General features: G+C 36.1%; 1 long non-coding RNA gene across 13 annotated transcripts in view; it reads right to left on the bottom strand.

Annotated features, from left to right (window-relative positions):
* The window catches only part of LOC308189037, a 166,403-nt gene that overhangs the window by 104,640 nt on the left and 39,908 nt on the right, over positions 1–21,855 (bottom strand). For 12 of the 13 annotated variants that reach the window (XR_013945959.1, XR_013945960.1, XR_013945961.1 and 9 more), the window contains one exon: positions 18,363–18,454. This is a non-coding gene — a long non-coding RNA (uncharacterized lncRNA). Of the gene's footprint in view, positions 1–3,392; positions 10,714–18,362; positions 18,455–21,855 lie in introns of those variants that run through there. The other variant, XR_013945971.1, reaches the window with a different exon arrangement.

The raw sequence follows: 21,855 nt of genomic DNA, 5'->3' as shown, positions 1-21,855 counted from the left end.
TGCAGCAATTCCTAACTGAAACACAAGCTATTTCACTGCCTTCTGTTCAATGATAAAGGTGAACTACTTTACTATTATGTTTCTGAATACTGTACCACGATATCACGTAACAAGTTAGCACACAGCCCAAAGGTGCATCTGATCCATTAAGATCTACTGCATCTACTGTGGTGGTCAGTCCTGAAAACCAGTGAATGCTATTTATGTTCTGTCAAACCAAAAGGAAGAATAATATTAGTGCAGGTATAGTATTTTTATCATTACAATACCTGCATCTTCTCAGTCATTTGGAGATGAGTTAAAGGTTGTCTATTGGAAATAGCCAGTTTGGATAGATGGGATTTTTTAGTAATCAAGTACAGGAAATTTCATGTACATGAAAACTGTACATATGTTGATATTGTTTCATATCCTAGTTTCTCTTTTAGCAAATATTTGCCAGATCTAAACCATGACATTCCCATATCAAAGTAAATATTTATACAAAAAAGAATGATGCCATCAAAATCAATCACATGCATGATTTAGGGTGCATACAGGCATACATGCATATATGCACATAAAAGTATCTGAACAGCATAAAAAGATTGTAAAAAATCTCTTTATAAAATCCAAATTTCCAGTAATGTGAAAAGGAAATTTCTCTCAGATTAGTCATTTAAAAGTACTCACCCTGTAATGGGTAGACAGATATTGCTTTTAGGGTTTGATTAAACTTCATGTCATTCTAATCTAGCATGACATCAACTTTAAATGTAGGAAACAGCATTCAAACCTGGCATTCACTATGAGATATTTGAAATATTTTAAGATATGGTTCTCCCCTAAGACTTCATGGCAATTGTACGTTCAAGTCATCAGATCATCACAGCCAGTTATACTACAATCAAGATATTTTTTATCTGATTTTATTATCATTATTTCAAGAATTATTTTGATCCTGAACTAAAAATCAAGTGGTCCTTCACTCTGTGTCAGACAAAACTCAAAATCAACTGTAAATACAGGTGAGATCATTTAGGAAGCAAAATCTGTGGGTAGTAGCCAGAACACTGCATTTAACATAATTTTCATATAAGCCAAATTATATGATTATGAATCTTTTCAGAAAACTGAAATTAATTTCAGAACCAACTTCCGAATTCATAGTAGACACATAAAGAAGAGCATAAAATGTACATTAGTAGAAAAAGAGCACACCATTTGCCTTGAGAGTCGGATTAAGTAAAATGGGTCTTAAATGTTGTTAAATTTGGGAATGTTTCAAAAGAGAGTATGCACGAGCTAGTCTATTGAGTAACTGAAACCTCTGTGCATGAGTTTCATAAAGCAAAAAATATATCATACAAAGATGTTGATAAATACATGTGGTAATAAAATTTCAGTTGAATTTTCTTCATTGTAGAAGAGCTACAACTGATATATTCTTTTATATTCCTTTTTGGTTTGCTGGCATTACTTTTTAAAAGTGATTTCAATCTGCATAGTCATAGCAAAATCAAATGAGACTGTTCAGTTTCCAGGAATTTTCTTTAAAAACAGTAAGCTGTGAATAATGGTGTTTGCATCTACAGTGGTGCTAGCAGATACCAAGTAATTATATACAAACACCTAAAAGGTAATGTTTATGCAATGTAAAAATGTTACTGGATAAACAGAACACTCTTCCTACAAAATTATTCATGTCTTTTGTTTTCTTTGAGGGTTGATAGGTAGCAGGGGAGGGAGAAATGCTACTAAAAATTCTGCTGCTTCCTATCTGAATATAATTTACTCTTATTAAGCCATTCCAAAATTACACTAATTTATCATAAGCAGAAGTCATCCCTGCATGTATATTATTCCAGAGAGCTTGTAATTCCATATACGTCTGGAGCATGTATTTTCGTTCTTGAATAATTAAACATCCTAACTCTTTGATTGGAGAAAACAGTATCATAAAGGGAAGGGAAGAAGGGGAACAGGCTTTTCTAAAACCAAGAAAACTACTAATTGGCAAAGGAAAATGTAAGGCTGTTCAGAATCGTAAACGTTAAAAGTATTTAGACATAGGATTTGGGATTTGAATATTTTATTCTGCTTAATCAAAACCGTATTTTTTCTAGCTATCTGGGGATTTGTTCCTGACATGACAGTCTTGAGCCTGCTGAATGGTACATATGTCCATATATAATAAAAAAACACTTTATATAAATCCCAATGCAGAATGTGAATACTTAATTCAAAAGAACCATTGCTATCACCTGCATAATAAGTATCAGTCTATAGTAAAATCCCTGATGCCTTTTTTTTTTTTTTTTAAATCAAGGAAATGCAATCTGAACATCATGTCAGAACTAATGGCAACACACTCATATTATTAGTTTTAAGATCAGCTGCAAGCCTTAAGCAATGCAATTCTACTCAGCTCTCCATTATCTGTTTTTTTGTTTTGTTTTTTTTTTTAATAATCAAAATTAGCTGGCAGCAGTCACACTATCATTGACAATTGTTGAAAATAAATCAAATTAGGATAGATTATTTAATTAATGAATTAATTCTAACTGATTTCAATGTGATATTGTCCTGAGATCTGCCAACTCATCGAAGGACTGTTTATTAGAAATGCCATGGACGCAGAAACAATAAATGAATCATACTAGTAAATCAAACTGCAGTAGCTCTACAATAAAAGACTGGTGTTTGGGAAAGTAACACTTAGAACACTGCCAAATCTTTTTTTCAGGAACATCTCAAATTTAAAAAAATAAAATAAAATAAAAATGTAACAAACAACTTTTTAACAAAATCTATAGGATGCTCCAACTTGAGGAAATGGTCACTAATGGCGGAATAAGTAAAAAATACTCTCATTGAAGTAATGCTGGTTCTTCAACACGTAGCAGTAGTCAATCCTGTTGTAGGTGTACATACATTTTGCATGCACGAACTCTCAAACTTTGCCCATTAGGGCTGTTCATACACACTGCAAATATTTATGCTTCTTTTTTTCTTGAATGCACGCAAACTCAGCTATGAAAAAAAAAGATGCTGTGAATTCTGAGGAGAGGTGGTAGAGTCAAAGATGTACCAGACAGCACTCATGACCACAGCATCCTTCCTTCTATCATGCAACTAATTTGGAGAATTTGCTGGCTTTACCATACCTAAAATTAAGGTATGGGGTTTTGGATATGAGTTTTTCACAACTTTTCAGGATCCAGCTGCCCTGCTTGAAAGAAATCAATCTTGGGTCCCCTACTGAACGAGGGGGGTGTCCTGGTAACGGGGGACGCTGAGAAGGCGGAGATACTGAATGCCTTCTTTGCTTTGGTCTTTGCTTCAGAGACAACCCCCCGCCCCAATCCCCAGGACTCCTGGACCCTGGAGGGAGGAGAAAGAGTCTGGGAAGTGGAGATCTCCCCCCTGGTTGATGAGGGAGTGGTTCGGGAGCGTCTGAGTGGGATCAATGCATGCAAATCCATGGGTCCCAATGGGATGCATCCACGTGTGCTGAGGGAGTTAGTGGAGGTGATTGCCGAACCACTCTCTATCATCTTTGAAAGTTCCTCGAGAACAGGAGAGGTGCCTGAAGACTGGAGGATATCCAATGTCACTCCAGTCTTCAAGAAGGGCAAGAAGGAGGATCTGGGAAACTACAGGCCAGTCAGTCTCACCTCTGTCCCTGGAAAGGTGTCGGAACAGCTTGTTCTGGATGCCATCTCCAAGCAATTGGAAGAAGGTTATGAGAAGTAGTCAGCATGGATTCACCAAGGGGAAACCGTGCTCGACCAACCTCGTAGCCTTCTATGAAGGCATCACCAGCTGGGTAGACAGGAGGAGAGCAGTGGATGTCATCTACCTTGACTTCAGCAAGGCTTTTGATACTGTCTCCCACGACATCCTGCTAACAAAGCTGAGAAAGTGTGGGATAGACAAGTGGACAGTAAGGTGGGTTGAGAACTGGCTGACTGGCCGAGGTCAGAGGGTGGTGATAAGTGGCACAGAGTCTAGCTGGAGACCTGTGACTAGTGGTGTTCCCCAGGGGTCGGTGCTGGGGCCAGTCCTGTTCAACATCTTAATCGACAACCTTGATGAGGGAAGAGTGTCCACCCTCAGCAAGTACGCCGATGATACAAAGCTGGGAGGAGTGGCCAACATGCCAGAAGGCTGTGCTGCCATGCAGCGAGACTTGGACAGGCTGGAGAGCTGAGCAGGAAGTAACCAAATGAGATTTAACAAGAGCAAGTGTAGAGTCCTGCACCTGGGAAGGAACAACCACATGTATGAATACAGGCTGGGGAATGACCTGCTGGAGAGGAGCTGTGTGGAGAAGGACCTGGGGGTCCTGGTGGATGACAGGTTGGCCATGAGCCAGCAGTGTGCCCTGGTGGCCAAGAGGGCCAATGGGATCCTGGCGTGCATTAAAAGGAACGTGGCCAGCAGGTCAAGGGAGGTGATCCTCCCCCTCTACCCTGCCCTGGTCAGGCCTCACCTGGAGTACTGTGTCCAGTTCTGGGCTCCCCGGTACAAACAAAGACAGGGATCTCCTGGAAAGAGTCCAGCGGAGGGCCACAAAGATGATTTGAGGCCTGGAGCATCTTCCCTGTGAGGAAAGGCTGAGAGACCTGGGTCTGTTCAGCCTCGGGAAGAGAAGACTGAGAGGGGATCTTAATGTTAACAAATATCTTAAGTGTGGGAGACAGTGGGATTTGGCCGACCTCTTTTCAGTGGTTTGTTGGAACAGGGTAAGGGGCAATGGCCACAAAATGGAGCACAGGAAGTTCCGCACCACCATGCGAAAGAACTTCTTCACGGTGAGGGTGATGGAGCACTGGAACAGGCTGCCCAGGGGGGTTGTGGAGTCTCCTTCTCTGGAGATATTTAAGGCCCGTCTGGACGCCTACCTGGGCAACCTGCTCTAGGGAACCTGCTTTGGCAGGGGGGTTGGACCCGATGATCTCTTGAGGTCCCTTCCAACCCCTACAATTCTGTGATTCTGTGATATCTATATAATGGTTCTGCTGTAACTGCTCAAAGATCATCCATTTTAATGGCTGAGTTGATAACTAACAAAAGGATCCTTTTATATCATACTTTGGATGAGAAGGTGCAGAAGAATTGCTGGAGTTAGATATCATTTTAACATCAAATTAGGAAGGCAAGGGAGAAGGGTAGATCATGGACCATCCAGAAACAAACAACCAAACAGGCTGAGCACTGAAACTGTTGCTACCCTTATTCCATTTTGCTGATATAGTTGTTGCAGGAAAAGGGTAGTGCCTGCTCCATTTTTTTTTTTTATATTCTCACATGGAAGCACTAGCTACATGTGCATGTCAAATATACAAACAATTTTGAATTTCTAGACAAGGCATGCACATTGTCAAAAATGACATACTTAAGTAGATAGAATAAATGCAGAAATAAGGAAACAATTACATTTATCTGTGAAATACATATGCTACCTTGCTTGGAGGAAACAAGTAGGAAAAAGTAATTTTTTTCTGAAAAAATGAAAAGCAGTAATAGTGAAAGAAAATGAAATAACAGTAGACAAGAAACTGGACATGAATTTCCCATAAAATACATCAAAGAAAAATTGGCTGCTATATTTCTTATGTACTTATAAAGTTATCTTTAAAGCACACCTTCATTCAGTACAGAATTTTCTGCCCATTTATTGTCTTTCCTAATTTTACCTTACACAAATACAATTTACTGTAATGTTATCCTCTAAGAATGGAGATCTTCATGGAATATGTACAAATCTAGGTAAATAACTGAAGATTTGGGGATTTTTGCTTTGTAAGAAAATTTTCACTTCTTTCATCTCTGAGTATTCTGCTATCCTCTTCTGCTATATTCTAGACTTTGAAGGGTTATTTGAAAATCTTAGTTTCCCCATCACTTTTCTCTTCACTAACAAGAGGCTATTTTTTTCATCTGATATCCCAGAAAGCCCTTGGCTCTTGTAAAATCTCAATACAAACCCATACTGCCTTTGAATAATGGCACCATTATGTAAGATTATTTATTCAGCAATGAATTTGGAGATCAAGAATACAGTCTTATGATCATGATGATTAATAAAATTGTAAAGGGGTAAATGTAATTTGTACTTGAACAAATATTACCTTGCCTGCACTATTTGATGAGCCCTGTTAATAAGATATAAAGCAGCCAATTTTCCCAGACTGGCTTTAAGTGAAAGGTACCCTTTCATCCACTTTTGTAAATTTGTGTCTGTAATCTTTCCCTCTACTTTTCTTCATTTCCTGAAATAAATATATGGCTAGAAGGAGGGGGGAAAAAAAAAAGTGCCTATCCTGAAAGGCATTTCTACCGTAATAAGACCACACTAATCAGTGGAATGAATTAACATTTATTCTTAAAATAGGCAATGGCTCAGGAAAAGAATTACAAATGTTTGATCAAATCACATTGCTCATAGCACTTTATAAAGGCATATTCATATGCATAACCATGAAAAGTTTATACTTTTACATTACAATCTGGGAAAGAAATGGCACAGTTGTTCATTATTATTTTGTAGATTTATTCTGTTGGCAATGCATTTTGGAAGAGTTAACTAGCTGACAGATATTTGGCCTATAAAAAATGAAAAATATCCCTTACCTCCTTGCATGCATAGCTTTTGTGAATGCACTGAATTCTATTGAATAAGGACTGATGGTTTTCAGGATTCCATTTGTGTCCTAAATTGCTAAAAATCAGTCTTAATTTCAAAAATGCTACTTCATGCCATTTAAATCCTGCTGTATATCCACAAACTGGAAACCTTTATAGATTTTCTGTTCTAGGTTATGCACACACTTTTCTGAAATGTAATTTGTCCTCCACCCAAAACAGATGAGTACAGACCAACATGTGAGGCCTCCTTAAACTACAAGAGATTTCATTCATGTTATTTCAACTGTCCCAGTATAGACTGAAACTAAACCTCAAATTCAGTATCATTTACTGAGAAGAAAACTTTTACCTGAACCAAAATTCCAGATTTACAAAGAAAAAGATGCCTGCTTTAACTTTTAGTTCCTGCAAAAATGTCTGCAATTTGAAGTTCAGGTTTAATGACAGATTATAATTACAGTTCAACTTTAAATCATTTGGTCACAAGCCATACAAAGAGCCATTCTGAAGGTTTTATTTATGACATAGCTAAAGAACACTTCTTTTTAAGCTATTCTCAGGACTTCAGGAAAGAAATTTAATTCATGACTCCAAAATCCCTCCAAATGAAGGAAATCAAAGTCACAGTTCTAATTGCAACTTTTCATTAAGTTGTCAGACAGCATTATTAGTACTGTTGAACTTGGTAGGTTTTTTTGTTTTTTGTTTTTTTTTTTTAGGAAAGATGTCTTCCTTTTTTTCTTCCATCCACAAGTTCCTCCATTCCCAGTACCTTCTATGCAATTCTCTTAGTCTGCACTTATACTGCAGCCTTGCTGCTTATTGTATCACTAACCTCCTCTGTGTCTGGAGCACCAACAGCTCATCAATCCCCACCTCCCTCCCCTCTTGAGAGAAGGCTCCAGGCTGACTCAGAAGAAAGCAGTCAGGACAAGTAATAACAGGCAGCCTGCCTCCTACCTACGTCCACCAGTGCCTGTTTCAGCATAATATACCATACAACACCTTGGCAGAATTAAATAAACAAAACATAACCCCAACCACACTCACCAGCCTTTCATGCAGGTTTGTGTCAGGCCTTCCCAGCACTCATCAGCCAGAAAAATTAGTATTATTTCAGAATTCTATTTTACAAGTCGGAAAGAGTATGCTGAGTAACAATCCAACAGAAGGACCCAGACTTCCCTGTTCTTCACTGCTAAATACAAAGGAGGAATCTGAATTATCTCACTGGGTTGGGCATCTCTATTAAACATCTTGCAGAGCGCATCCAAAAGTTCTTTTCAAATGACTATGAAGCTAATCACTATAGTATGCATTTCACTGCAATCTGTTGCCTTAATCAGTTTCTTCTCCTAAAAATGCTTAAATATTATTTTAAGCACCTGGGTCTCAGTTATTCCATCTGGCTCAACACATTCGTGTGAAAACAAAGTTACATCTAAATCACCTAAAAGATTGTGTGATGCTATGTCCTAGGTGAAGAACCAAAGCGTACATAAAGTGCCTGGCTTCCACAAGAAATGTCATTCAAAGCCAGGGAATTCACTTTAAAAGCATCATGGTAGATGGAATGAACAGCCCAACATCGGTAAAAAACTTGTTCCTTCTTCTTTCAACACATGAGACTAATATAGATTTTGCATAAAATATTTTTAGAGCTTTTAAAGAGGATAGTTTGTACTGGAAGATGTCATATTTGAGCTTGTTTGTCATCATGGCAATAAAACCCAGAAGAAAAAAGAAAAAAAAAAAAGACATACAATTAAAAATTCAAAGACATAGACATACAAATAAAAATTCCTATTGTAGGGAAGGAATAAAGAGAAGATTGTTGCTGTTATTCTTGGATGTGCTTACATTCAGTGCTGTTAAGCCGTCATGTAAAGAATCCAGTCTGCAGTCTTCATGTTTTCAGCTATTTATCTACAAATCATGAAAAAGCTTTGTTATCAGAAAAGCTGAAGAGAGAACAAATCTCCCTCAAATATGTTCCTAAATACTCCATGAGTTGTAAACCCGAGGCAGGTGTGGTCCTATATATAAATGGGGAGAGATCAAAGAGCTCTGACGCACTGCTGGATCAAAGCTCCTTCTTCACACCTTTCTTTCCAGGTAACATCCCAAAGGCAAAAATGCTCATGGACTTCATCATGATGAACACCACAGCAAGGTGTTAGAACCAGCCCTTTTTCCATCAAATGAAATCTGTAAAAATCTTATGTAATTTCTGAGAATTATTAAATTATTTCAGTTTAATAATAGGGGAGCTACAGCATTTATCAGTGATATGCCTTTGGCTTAAACTAACACAACTTCAGACCATAGGACATATAGTAAAAATAATAATTCCAGAAAATACAAGGCCCTACAAAAAAAGACAACCCAGGCCATTCACAAAAACTGATACCATGCCCATACAATACTAGCCATACAGTTTGCAGTGCTGTTTCCACATTTCATTGGAAGTATTCTATCATTTAGTCATTATGCGTATTTTTTCCTTCTGTTCCAAGGGAGCCATGAGATCTGCTCATCAATTTATTCTATCTGATTATTTAGGACTGGAACCTTTACCATATATCCTGCATGTAATTACAACCCTTAGGAATATGCTCATTTTAATTTGTATAGTCTTAACACTAAAAATAAAACTAGAGTAAATTTCAAAAAAGTTTCATCTTATTTTATATTTCAGGACTGGCATTTTATACTTCTAGATATGCGTGGATTTACTTTTATCTTTATGCAGGCTACAAATATTATTTTCTGTATTTAAGTGTCATAGTTCTACTTGCATGTCAAGTATCTTATACTTAAATATTGAACCCCATTCTTTTATGGTTTTCCTTAGTTCCAAGATAGATTTTGAAAACTTTGACATGCACAATAAAATCCTATCCACATATAGGAAAATTTTGTTTGACTATAGTTGTACAATGACGCCACTATAGGCAACTTTACAGGTTACGTATCTGCAATAGATTTGGGTAAGTAATGAAATTTAAGAACAGTTAGGCGTATTAAAGCTGTCTTGATGTATCTGACCGGTAATACCTTTGTAGGGAAACTTCTATGCCACATGGACCAGTTGACAGAGCATTTTTTCATAGATGTTTAACCTCTGAGCAAGCCAAATATTCACTACAAAAACAATCACCATGTCTGACTAACAGAAAAATTCCCTCATTCTTTCCCTTCAAGGCAGCTGTTGTCTTTCATAAAAGAAGCAGCAGCTGTAGCTGGAAAGATTCTTCATAGCCTGAAGAACTGAAGATGATAGCCTGATATTGTTTCTCTACTTCATTTGCACCTCTCCCAGCAGGTGTTATCTCCTTTTCATTTCTAACTTTAGAGATTCTCTACAATTTCTGGCAGTCAGACCCAAGCATGCTCACACACAAGTTCTTCTCTTTACTGCCCTTCAGAAATTCATTTTTTTCCCCAACTGTCCTTTCTGCCAATCCCCAGTCCCAAAACTTACCAAATCTGTAACTTTGCATTATGAAAAAGAAAAAATAGTGTGTATGTAAAAAGAACAGAAAAGCTCTATAATTCTCCCTGTTTTCATAAGAAATGCAATACTGCAAACACATAATACAAAGGAATGAGCTCTGCGTTGCCAAGTTATTATATATTTTATTGTTAAATCTACTCACAATGGCAGTCTGACGTGAAAGAAGTGAGATAAGAATAAGTTGGTTTTTTTTTTAATGTTATATATAATATTGAAGTTTGCTATAAATGGCAAAACAAACTATATTATTCACAGTATAATTACTACATTTTTCTGTGTACATACAAATATGACTGGGACAAAACTAAATCAATAAGCCTGTGCTGAACATCCAGATATCCTTTTGAGCAAATAAACCATAGCTGCATATTTTTTTGATCCCAAAATACTCTTCACAAAAGATACTAGAACGTAGTGTATCACTTCAGCTTGGCCATTGCTTGTCCACAAAGAACATCTTCAATTCCCATGTTACTTCTTTAGAAAAGGTTGGTTTTGTTGCATTTTTGGAAGACTTATTCCAGAATCATTGAAGCAACTAAATTCCAAACCACTTGACAATTCTGTCATAGAAAGAAGATACTTTATATTTTTCTGTACATATATTTATTGCCGTATACTGGATAAACTACATTTCTGAGATTAACCTTGGGTACTAAATGCTAACATCTATATCATACGATGGCAGAAAACACTGCAAAATACCTTGGAGTTTATTTAGATATTTTACTGCCCTGGAATTCATACAAGTTCCTCATATAATTTCTTCTCATTTATAATTTAAGATTCCTGGTTAACAAACAAAATACAATTGAGCTTTGTGGGTAGCATGGTTTTTAGACTGACTGATTTTAAGTACTCGTTCCCCTACTAAGTCATTTCAGTTACAGAGCAAATTTATCTCTTTTCAAAGCAACCCACTATTAAAATAACAACAAAAACTAGACCAAATAGCTACATATGCTTTGCAAAGATTTTCCTTACTTAAGGTGACTGCATTTCACGAGAGAAACTTACAACGCAAAAAGAGACACATGGCTGTCAAACCACCAGCAACTTGAGTGCCACACTAATATTCTTACAGGTTATAAAGATAATCAAAAGATTTTAGCGATTGGTAAAATGCGTAACAAGTGACTTTCTCAATCAGTCCATCTTTCAGCTGCTATTGTTTCTTCTCTAGAAATATTATCACATTTATACATTGCGATATAATGCCTGAGGATTTTTTACAGTTGGAAGTTCATTTACCCCTTAACTAATTACATAATTGGATGCAAAAGTGAATTGTAAACCTGAAATATATTGAAATGTTCTTAGCAGAATAGAGCTATTTTCAGTTCCTTTTGTTCAATACAAGTCATAAGAAAAATGCTTCATTCTCTTAGGATATGGTAAAGCTAACTGAAGAGCTAGCCTTTTCTGAACACTGTTTTGTGGCTTCCCTCTCACCTCCCGCTCAAAAAGTAAACTTTATCCCAGAGGAATAATCTGGAATCCTTCAACCTTTTTTTAATCACAGTTCTTACTCTGTTCTTTGTCACTGTCATATCCACAAGGTCAGCAGTATTATGTTTTTTACCTAAACTGTGTGTACCTTCATCTATTTACAAGGCTTCGCAGTGCTTAAACCACTCTATTATGAAACTGCAGCTTTGGTGAAAAATTATGAATATGCTAAAGCTCATCACAGTGCCTGTTCAGCAATGAATTATGTTTCTTTTCTTTGGGGACTTCCTTGTAAAAACAATAGCTCTGGGTATTGCTCCTACTGAAGAGTTCATCATATTCTTGTCTTTGATTTCTTGTTTTCCATCTTTTGTTATCTACAAAAGGCAAAGCAAATTTTTATTCTAACTGATTTCTCTGTTTTGTCAGAAAGGTTGATTCACTTGAGGCAAAAACAGACAAAGTTTGGTTGTCTTTTTCCACTGTAGAAGCCTGCTGAAGTCAAAGTCTGAAGCAGATTTATTTATTTATTTTTGTAAAGCTTCTACAAGTCCTGGTTTCTGAGTGCATAAATTCAGGTTTCAAACTGTAGTCTTGTGTTTATTTGGAAAAAAAAAAATATATATATATATATACCTTCAAAAAATTCTAAGTGACTCAACAATTAAATTTCTAAAGGTCTAAAGAGCAAACTGTGGGCATATTTAATTAACAAGATGTTTAGTAAATTTTCTGAATTAAATTTTAAAAGAACTTTACTGCCCCAGTCTAGGCCAAAGCAATCAAAAGGAATCTGATACCAAAGACATTACTGTATCCTCTTCTCAATGAAACAGCTTCACTAAGTAGCACTGCGCTCATTTATATAGGCTTAACACTCAGTGAAACAGAAAGATTTCAAACTTTAGACTCAGAACCAGACCATTACTGGCAGGCTAAATCATTTAAAGACAGATCATAAACCCTTTACATATATTGATGAGAAGCAGTCCTAGCTTGTTAAATATTTAATATCTTAAAGAATTAAATGAATGGGAGAAAAAAACGGGAAAAAATAGGAAAGGTAAGGGGAAGGATGAGGTTAGAAGAAAAAGATTAGGGTGATAAATAGAAAATCATGAAGAAAAGACTGACAATGAGGTGATAAACACTGAAACATAGAAAGAATGACCAGAACATTGAAGAACAGAGATGATATCATTTATGCAAAGCAAGAATATGAGGCAGAAGTAATGAGATTAAAATATTGTATTTCACCAGAATTCAGCATAGTATCATAAATCAAAGAATGAAGCAGAATCAGAAATTAAGCATATCGAAAAGATTCATGCAGAATGCAAAGTTTTCTCATACTCTTAAATAAAATTTTCATACATTCATATAAAGCATAAATAAAAATAAAGGAATATAGGAGCCCAAAACCTAATTATTATGTCTTTGCATCAGAATTGCTATTATATCAGTTTCATAAAGGCAAATGGTATCCAAATGCAGACAGCACTTTGATTTAACTGAGTATACACAACATGAAGAGATTTGTCATTCTAGGTGATCTCAACTGTCTTTTGAGTACCAGACTTTGCTTTTAATTAATCTTTGAAAAATTAAAAAATATAATGTCAGAACTATACTTGACTATTCAGTGTTTAAAACATTTATTAATTTATTGATCCACACTATATTTACACCTCTGCTTTCAAACTAAAGAATCATTAAACTTTTATGTGAAAAACAGTTCATTTCTCTGACAATGTCTATTGCCTAATCTTTCCCTTACTAATTGCACTTTTTTCCCCTAATGCTGTATTGGGTTTACATGGCAAGGTTTTGGCAGCAGGGGGCTGTAGGGGTGGCCTGCATGAGTAGAGCCCAGCGTCTTCTCCATGTCAGATCAGAGCCAGCTCCAGACGGCTCCAAAAGGGACCCACTGCTGGCCAGAGCTGAGCCAGGGAGCAACGCTGGTTGGGCCGCTGGGACAGCAGATTTAAGGAAAACCTGCTGGGATTTAAAGAAAAGAGCAGCTGAGAGAGCAAGGAGTGAGAACCATCTCTGCAGACCCCAAGGTCAGTGCAGAAGGAGGGCAGGAGGTGCTCCAGGCATGCAGCAGAAGTTCCCCTGCGGCCTGTGGAGAGGCCCCTGGTGGAGCAGGCTGTCCCCCTGCAGCCCATGGGTCCCACACGGAGCAGATCTCCACGCTGCAGCCCGTGGAGGAGCCCCCGGTGGAGCAGGTGGATGTGGCCTGGAGGAGGCTGCGGCCCATGGAGAGCCCCCGCAGGAGCAGGCCCCGGGCCGGAGCTGCAGCCCGTGGAGAGGAGCCCACGCAGGAGCAGGGGGTCTAGGGGGAGCTGCTGCCTGTGGGGGACCGAGGTTGAAGCAGTGTGCTCCTGATGGATGGACCCTGTGGTACGGACCCGTGTTTGGAGCAGTTCTTGAAGAGTTGCTCCCTGTGGGAAGCCCGCACAGTATCAGTTCACAAAGGACGACAACCCATAGGAGGGACCCCGCGTGGAGCGGGAGCAGAGTGTGAAACCCATCAGTGTGAAACCATCACAGATGCAAACAGAAACTGGTTTTGATTTGTCATCCAACACTTCCATTAGTATTCATAATACTCTATTTGCGTTTTTCATCACTGCTAACAGTGAAAAAAAGATTTTGGACTACAGTCTATGGTGGTTTCTCTATTTCTTTTCTAAGTAATAAAAGCCATCAACATGCAAAGTTGGACTTTTTTTATCTGTGAACTTTAAAATGAAGTTAATAAAACTGAATTTCACCTGTTATTTGGTTTATCCAGAGGTGGTATCACCTCTTTCTATAAGATTGTTTCAACTCTAAATTTTAGATCATTTATGAATATATTCAACTTCAAGATTTCCTTTGCAACACGCAGATCTCCTTCATCTCTTGTGGAAAGGGACCACATGTTATTACCATCTTTATCACCTATCTATAGTTTTATATCATGTTATTCATAAAAAAAAAGCTACAGTGAAATATGCTCTCTTGTGGAAAAGAGGTTGACATAGGATAAGAGAAAACTACAAGGCTTGCTGGGTAAAACTAATTGAAAAAAATCATATACCTATTATTAAACAGTATTATCCATATCTAACTGACTTCCAACGGCAATATCAGATTTGTGATTCACAATTTGCTGACTCCTCCCAAACAGATTATTACACATTTGGTCAAAGAGGTTATTCTTCACTAGAATTTCTATTTATCCTGTGCAGTATCAGTATTTATCCTGTATCAGTCTTACCAAGTACAATCTACTGTCACTGTTTTATTAATATTCACAATTTTGTTCTAAAATCTTCTTAAATTCACATGAGATCTTCCTCAGTTAGAATTATCTCTCTGCTCTGAAAATGTTTTGAAACTCGTTGTGGTAAACAATGACCAAAGAGATGTATCAATTCTACCATGGTCTTAAATGCCTTTTTGCACCACGGTCATACTTTTCTGTCTAGAATGTGTTTGAAGAAACCTCTATTTTTAGCTTTTATGCCTCTAACAGCATACTCTTCAGTGTGCCCCATACCACCCCCAACATGATCATACACCTTTTGGAAGTTTGTGTCTTTCTTATTTCTTTTGTTTAGACATGACACCTACATTTTGAAGAGTATCTATTTTGTTACATTCCTCCTAAGAATACATTTTGCTGTCCCAGAATGGCTCTCTAATTAAGTGCTTTGTGCTTTTGAAAAAATTTTGCCTTTTCATCACAGTTAGGTAACATTTACCCACACTGGAGTTTATTAAAAAGTGCCTGTGTTTTTATTTGCATAGCTTCCCTGTACTTCCATAACCATTTGTAACAGCTGACATACTCTTGATCAATAACAGTTGTGCCCTCTTCTTACATATGTACAGATTTTAAATCCATTAGAAAAGAAGCAGCATAAGTATATAGTTTAGCTTTTGCCCCTTTTATAGTATCACTCCTGTACAACCTTCTCTGTCATTCCTATGTAACTTGTACAACTCTAGTATCGCAGAAGGTTGAATGGTGCAGAACTATTCCCAAATCACAAAAGTATGTGATTACTACAGGAGAAAATCCAAACCCCAAAGACACAACATAAACCTAGTACCTGAATAAGTCATTTCTACTACCAGGTCTGTAGAGTCAGAAGACAGCATCTGCTTTTTCTTTTCACTTTTTTGGTTTCTTATTCAGATCCTGAATGACTATGAGAAACATAACAATTGTCTTCCTCATCTTTACCCAAATGTTTATACTATATACTTAAATTCTTGATGTTAAACAAAACTTGTATAAAAAAAGAAAAAATAGAATGTAAGCATTTTTCCACTGTAAAAGCAATGGTTTGTAAATATGAAATTATTATTTTACTGTTTTATAAAGTTTCTTAAATTATTATTAGATTATGTGCCATAACTTCAGTTTGGATTTATTTCTCAAAGTGTTGAAGAGCAGGGGTGGGTTTTTTCCTAATGATCTATTCTTATATCCTCAACTTTAAGGTATTTCATCTGCGTTCCTATGACAGCTAACATAATAATTCAGAGTTCAAATTCAAATATTTTACTTAAAGCATTTAAGGAAATATAAAGTATACTTAAATACTCACAACTCCCCCAGTAATACACTTAACTCAGAGTGTAAGAGAAAGCTATCAATTACACAACATTATAAGCTTACCAGCAAGTCTGGGGTCTTAATGTCAATATTACAGAAAAACTGAATGCATGAGTTACTATTGTGAGATAAACACAATTTGGGTAGGTCTTTGCATGCTGTCTCCTAATGAAAATTCAATAGGTTGTCTACCCATTTCAAGATGGGTGATATGCACGATATTACATTGAATACCCTATTAAAAGAAGTCATGTTACAAAGAGCTGTTCTTGACAAACTTCCCACACACAATGGAATTTCACAAATCCTCAAAGTGCCAAGATATTGAGAGCAATGGTAAAATGCTCATCAAATTACCTGTACACTTTTGTTCTCATTCCCAGCCCTCGTGGCTACAGAAACTACCTGTTCTCTGCCCTCTGATTTGTACCAGAGCAAACGTAACCTATTAGGAATACATTATAGCATTATGATGTGTTAAAAAGATTGTCTTGTTTTCTGATGATAACAGATAAACAGCCAGGCTGCTAGGCCCAAAGAAGTGCTTAGGTTGAGAAAGGGCTCCAGCACAGATGAGGAATAAAATTGAACTTAATAGCAGCTGCAGAGCTTTTTTATAGAGTACCAGTTCTGGTAAACACATGGAATTCTTTACCTTAGCCAGAGAAATGTTTTAGCCTAATGTTTTTATGAAACTCTTTTCATTTTTAAAAAAAGGTTTACAGAATTCATCTCTCTCCAGGACATCCTGCTTAAACCTCTGTGAAATTTAGTGGTTTCACTGGCAGAGAGCCATTTGTTTATGAGCTTTTTATCCATCTGTATACAGATGGATTTACTGTAAAACATATTTGCTTTGGTCCTTTAAGAAAAAGCCAATATTCTATGAAAGACACAGACTAAAACATGCTCCCTGGTGTGGATGTGATGTAAGTATTACAGGCTTGATTAAAAACCACATTTAAACCCCGAAATAAAAACACACTGGTACAAACTAAAGCTGAGTTATCTCAGAAATTCTAGCAAATCATTTTAAAAATCAAAAAAGTGAAAAATTTCATGCGTATGCAACACTGAAGACAGCAAATGATACAGATTTGAGAGTACAACCACTCCAAAACGTGAGTCAGTAGGTGACAGCTGAACACCACTGCAGGTTACATTGAACTCAGACATCCAACTTTCTTTGTCTGAATTTTGAGCTGAATCCCACTCCAATTTCATTTAGCTTCAGGTATCACTGAACCTTAGCTTTAACAAACTTAATTATTAAATTACAGAGAGAACATTGTCTGGTGCCATTTACTGCAACTTATTGTCAATCATATTTTGACTGGTGTTTAAAAACAGGACAGAAAATACACAAGGACTTAGTGATTTGGAGCCACCTTGAAAATTACTAATAGAAGCTTTATTCCCTTGTTTCAGTAAGATTTCCACTGCTTTCTGTTATTGAAGAAACAGTTAAAAATACTAATATTTCATGTTAATTGAGAACTGACCAATATTGTTTAAAGTATCAAAACTGAGACCACAATACCTTGGACAAGAGACATAAAATTCCAATATTAAAATATTTGTTTGGGTTTTGAATAAAATAACATGGCAATAACTCCACAGTAGGAACAGACTGGTCATTCTTACCTACTGTACTTATAGATTAATGTTGCCAGTTTGCTGTGGAGTGCCTGTCACTCAAAAGCCTGACCTTATGTGAGCGATGACACAACATGTGGTTTATAACAGTTTTACTGAAACTTTGCTACTGAATGTATCCTTGTTGTTTTAAGCCTTACTGCTATGACTGTGTTTATGACATTTTTTCTGTGTTGCTGGCCTAAATGCACAGCAATCATTCTTTTTTTTTCAGTCAAAAAATACATAGCGTGAGTAGTGCAAAATAAAACTGGATGTGGATGAGATTAACAAGCAGATCCAATGATGTCACATGTCAAAACTTCCTTCTTTTATTCCACGGAGTAAATAAATATAGATCCTTCCCCTTAAAAAAAAAAAAAAAAAAAAAAAAAGGAAAGAAAAGAAAGAAAAAAGGAATTTATAGAACATACTGTATCTCCACCAATGCAATTCAACCAGCAGAAAAGAAATATAATGCAAGGAAGCACTACCACAGTCTTGCTGCTTGCTTACCACATTATTTATCTTGATTTCCTTTTGTAGTTGCTGGGACATGATCCTTACATATCAGCTTGCTGTTAAATCCAGTGTATTTCCAGGCATATCTGTGAAAAAGAACAATATGTACTGTTTGCTGTTGTGTTTTTTTGTTTCTTTTGTGAAATACCAATGAATTATAGTGCAATAACAACAATATAACTAAGAATTAAGAAAATCTGGATCCCACTTCAAAACCTGACAGATTTCCACCACATTTCTAACCACAGACCATCTTTGCCCAAATCCTATGTGCCTTTGTATCAACCCAGTTCTCATCTCAGACGCATATGAGTGCCCAAGGAAGTTACCTATGTCTAAGTACAAATTACTGATATGTTGAACAAGATGTGAAAGTGAGGAGCAAGAGAACTGTGTTTTATTTTTGAAATTTATATTCACTTATTTAAACTGGCTACGCTGCTCTTTTCTATCTCCACTTCAAAAACAACCTTAATGACATTTTTCATATTAGAAAGCTATTATTGAGATGACCAAAAAAATTTTTTATTTAAAAGGGAAAAAAACAACAACAACAAAAAACAATCAGCCTCACATCAATTCAACACAACTTTTTCTTGCACCAATAAATATAAAAAAAATAAAAGAAAAATGTACGCAGAGCAGTAGTATTTCTTTGTGGCAAATATTTTATGTGTGTGTTTAACGACATGTAAGAAATACTCTCTTGATAAATGAACAGGTTCTTATTGCTCATTAGGTGTAGTAACATAATACCAGAATAATATTGGACTATACTGTACTAGCTTTTATGCTTCCTTTAAGCTTAAAATCAAACAGTGCAATTTGGAGGGTTTTCTTAGTTCAGTTCTTCACAGCTTTTTTAAAACTAATGAATATTAGGCAGAAACAAACTTGTAATATTCCTAGTTGAATGTGAGAATTACTTCGTATGACAGCCACTGGAAAATACATGCCCATCCATGAAAGTTAAATAAGACAGGACACATCTTACTATGCAACATCAAAGAATACAATCAGAGTTCAGAAAAATGCCAGCCTTACATCCTCCAGAAGATATTAGAATACGATAGCTATATTAAAAGGATATGCAGAAATATAACTTTCTCAGTGTACATTGTCTTTTCTGATATCTTATTTGGGGAAAAAAAAGAAAAAAAAAAAAGACTACTTTCTAGTGCAAGAGTTGCCTTTCTAACACTCCAGCGAACTCTTGATTTCCTTTTACATGAAGCTTATTACGTCATCTTCATTTCACCTTTTCTTTTCAAGGTAACTGACTTGTATCTCATCTGTACTGAAATCAAAAGCTTTAAGAATGGCAAAAATGATGCTGGGATCAGGAGATAGTTTGAGATTTCCAGAATCAAAATTACGTCAAATGCGAAAGAGAAATCTACAACATCTTAGTAGATTAACCTGTAAAACATGTTACATCAAAAATCTTGTACTGAAAGGATACTATATTTCAAAGTCAAGCACTCAAGCCTTCAAGAATGTTACCAGTATACTTGCTTAATTTGTTCCCACTGCAAGCACATTTTTTTATAGTCTTTAATACCTGACTAGATGACAGTTTGTGGTGTTTTTGTTTGTTTTCCAAGATTCCTGCCTTGTTCAGTGCACTGAAAGTTTCTTTATACCTTCCACATTAAATGTAATGTGTAAAGGTCTTATTTGAAGTATTTTACTTCACAGAAAACAAACAAACAAAAGAGTAATTTCTGGGTACTTGTGTTGCTTTCTTATTACATCATGAGAAATTTTCATTTAGAATACATATATTTTTACGTATATTCACATATTTTTTTAGAATCCTGAAAGAAAATATAATAATAATAAAAGAATATTAATAGTATTAACCTTGTATGCTCAAAAGATTCACAGGGTGACAAATATCTGATAATTCCAGTAGCAGACGAAATCCAATGAAAACATCAGTCAATAATTCAGTAGGGACAGAAAACCAGAAAACCTATGACAGACTATACAAAATTTTTGAAGCACTTAGTATCTTTTTTCTTTTATTTTAGTTATGAAAAAGATTCATTAGATGACTACAAATTAATATTATCAACACAGCTGAGAAACTTCTTCCCCCTGATGATCAGCTGAGGTTTTACGTTGCTCAGATAAGGGACAGATAGTTTTTTCACAATGAATTTCTAATTCTACCCTCTCTTTTTTCCCTATGTGGCTGGGGAAGCAAATCAGTCAACAAACAGAAGTAAAAGAGCTTAGAGGCATAGATTGGGCCTTTAAAGATACAGGAATTTGATCAGCGCTCATCTAACATCAGAGAGATACTGCCAGCTGAAAGGAGCTCCTCTGAAGACATACTTGGTCACCAGTATTAGTAGTAGTCAAAAAAAAAGTATTTCTCCAGATTATTCTACACTCCTTCAGACTTTTTATTAGCATAGACAGCATGGACATGTGCCTCAGAGAATGAAAGACTGAAAATTTGGACTACAGTTCAAAACATGACAGTAAAAAGCTGGAAAGGTCTGGGCAAAGGCTGGAACAGAAGGACAGGACAAAAGCTTTGCGAAAGGAGGATAGATATTTAAAAATATTGCAAAACCAGATCTTCCATTTGGGGAAGCTGTGACTATAGGCTTGAATCTGGAATATGCCTCATTCACTGATTACAGGATCTATGTTTAAAAATACTCTCTATTGCATAAGTCCTATTTGTGACTGAATCTAACTTACAAACATACAGAACAGAAGACTGATGCAACAGACAGGAATAAAGAGGTAAACACATACAATAGAATAGTGAAGGAATAGTGTAGATACTGTTTAGTTTAAAGAAAATTCTCTCAAAACAGCTGGAAGCCATAAAAAATAGTAAAAAAAAAAAATGCACTGCAAACCTATGGAGATTGTCTTAGAGCTGTTAACAGCTAAGTTTTAGAACAAACAAGAGAAACAGAAAAAGACAAATATATCAAGGAAAGGACACAAGAAATTATAAACCACTCAGTTTAACAATTTAACAGCCTCCCAGTAGGAAACTACTGAAGTAATAAAACTTCATGATTTGGGAAGAAATAGTATATTTCAAATAACATTTTGATCTTGTCTTGTGAGAATCTTACATGGACTTTACAGTGATATATTTTAAATGAAAATTCTTAAAAGCTCAGCACAGAATTAGTTATGAAAACAGTCAAAAACATTGATCAATATTCTTTGTTATATTCTTTTGTCTTGGAGGGTTGTGTCCACTAGAGTTCTGCCAGTGGGGGTCTTGTCACTACTACTATTCAAAGTATTAAAGAAAAGAATAAAGGAGTAGCAAAAATTTGCTTTTGCAGATGGACTTCACAGATCCACTTCATGGGTTTAGAAAGAAAGGATCAAAATTCATTACTATCTGAAAGACTGGATGTTGTTTTAAAGTAAGATGCAACTGTATGTAGAAGAAAGAGTAATCAGTAGTGAAGCCGATAGTATTTTTGAAAAAAAAAAGTTTGTAATG

This window comes from Anser brachyrhynchus (genome assembly GCF_964034855.1).
Source record: "Anser brachyrhynchus genome assembly, chromosome: 2".
NCBI classification, from domain to species: Eukaryota; Metazoa; Chordata; class Aves; order Anseriformes; family Anatidae; genus Anser; species Anser brachyrhynchus.
Note: the sequence above shows the minus strand (reverse complement) of the source record. Positions and strands in the feature narration are given on the sequence as shown.